Source organism: Nannospalax galili, unplaced genomic scaffold (assembly GCF_000622305.1).
Source record: "Nannospalax galili isolate Female #2095 unplaced genomic scaffold, S.galili_v1.0 scaffold102, whole genome shotgun sequence".
NCBI lineage: Eukaryota > Metazoa > Chordata > Mammalia > Rodentia > Spalacidae > Nannospalax > Nannospalax galili.
The window spans coordinates 4,615,435-4,617,881 of record NW_008351958.1 but is presented as its reverse complement, the minus strand read 5'-3'; positions in this window follow the sequence as shown (position 1 = coordinate 4,617,881).

The window sequence follows — 2,447 nt, the reverse complement described above, 5'->3', positions numbered from 1 at the left end:
AAAGACAGCATGTTTAGCAAATGGTGCTGGCAAAACTGGATCTCCACTTGTAGAAGAATGAAACTAAACCCCTATCTTTCACCCTGCACAAAAGTCAATTCCAAATGGCTCAAAGACCTCAATGTAAAGTCTGAAACTCTGAAACTCTTAGAAGAAAACATTGGGAAAAATCTACAAGTCATAGGTGTAGGAAAGGACTTTCTAACCCGGACATCAATAGCCCAGGAAACAAGGGCAAGAATTAACAAGTGGGACCTCATTAAACTAAAAAGCTTCTGTAACTCAAAGGAGACAACCAAGGAAACAAAACCACAGAATGGGAGAAAATCTTCACCAGCGACACATCTGACAGAGATTTAATAACTAGAATACATATGGAACTCAAAAAAACAGAGAACCAAGACAAGAAGCATCCCAATTAAAAGATGGGCTTCTAAACCAGACAATTGCTCAGGAAACAAGGGCAAGAATTAACAAATGGGTCATCATTAAACTAAAAAGCTTCTGTATATCAAAGGAGACAACCAAGGAAACAAAACCACAGAATGGGAGAAAATCTTCACCAGCGACACATCTGACAGAGATTTAATAACTAGAATACATATGGAACTCAAAAAAACAGAGAACCAAGACAAGAAGCATCCCAATTAAAAGATGGGACAAGGAGCTAAACAGAGAGTTCTCAAAAGATGAAGTAAAGATGGCTGTGAAACACCTTCAAAGACGTTCAACTTCACTAATAATTAGGGAAATGCAAATTAAAACCACTTTAAGATTTCACCTTACCCCAGTCAGACTGGCTAAGATCAAGAAAACAAATGATACCAAATGTTGGAGGGGATGTGGGGAAAGGGGAACACTCATCCACTGCTGGTGAGGCTGCAAACTGGTTCAACCCCTATGGAAAGCAGCATGGAGAACTCTTAAAAAACCACAAATGAACCTACCATTTGAACATGAGAGACTGTTATATTAAGTGAGGTAACACAGACTCAGAAAAAAATCAGCATATGCTCTCCCTCATATGTGGATCCTAGAACCAGACTCTGATAAGTGAGTATGTAACCAGACATAACTACAGGAACCAGGATAATGGAAAGGAACCAGGGAGGTAAAGGAAAAGAAAGAACCTGAAAGAGAAGAAGAGTAGGAAATGGGCCTCAATAAGGGAGATATGGATAAAAATCGGGATAGTTTAAGGGAGGGGGGAGGGAGGGTATACAAGGAACCTAGGGGATAAAGGGAAAGAAGGAGCTCAAGATAGGTAGGACCATAGGAGAAGGGTATTATTAAGGGGAAAGGGGGAAAATGGAGGCACCTTATTTGGGGAAACCATGATGAAGGGGTTAGACAATGCAAGAGATAAATAATGCCTAGCTAGTTTTAAAAATCAGAGGGAACCATATTAGTTCAACAACCTACTGACAAATTATACATACCAGATCAAGAAATATATGTCTAGGTAAGGTTTATCTGAGAACAATTGGTCTTTGCCCAAGATTTACCTACATGGTACACAGTAATTAAAAGTACCAGACTGGTAGAACTAATCTTGGATATTTAACAGACATACTTTGAGGCCTATACTAATTTTGGTCAGAGGGACATAAAGGACACTTTTTGCTCCTAGCCCTCCTAGGTCGACTATTTCCAGGGGACTATGAGCATCTCTCAGAATGTTCTATAATAATGGTGGGTCACCTATCCTCTTGATCAAGAAGGCCAAGGAGACCCCACCAGATAGACTTGAGCCAGTGTCCAGTCTATAAAGAGGAGGGTCAACACAGAGGAATCATTTCCTCCATGCTTCCAAGTGAAGCCAACCATGGTCGAGCAGGACCTTTGTCTTATCTTCATATAGGTGGAACTGGTAAAAGAAAGGAGACAGAGGCTCCTCCAAGCCCATGTGACCCCTGAGGAACAGATCCTCAAATGACCTTAAGAGTAAAAATAAATCTGCTTTTCTGGTCCAACTGTATGGCCTTAAATATCCAAAATGAAAGTATAACCAAAGATTGAAAGGGCCAATATAATTTCATAAGAGTCCATATGTATAGCAAAGGCTACATAACAAGCAACAATGCCAGACAGGTGATACCTTCTTTTGAGTTCTTGGCCAGGGTAGCCAAAGGGACTCCCAGATAGTAACCCAGCATAGAACTGGGAAAATAAACAACAGACCCCCAATCTTATCCAAAGGAATATAGACAACTGATTACCCCTCGATGAGGAACAGCTGACCCTCCTAAAACAAAGACCTCTAGATAGGCTGACTAGATTCACCAGAAGGGCAAGTAGTGGGGAATGGCTGGGGTGCCGACAACACAACAGACAGTTGCAGGGATATCAGAGTATAAGGGCTCTAGTGTGGGGGAGGGAGGCTATGGGTCGGTGCTATCTGGGAAGTAGGGGTAAAAATAAATAAATTTTTTTAAATTTTTTAAAAA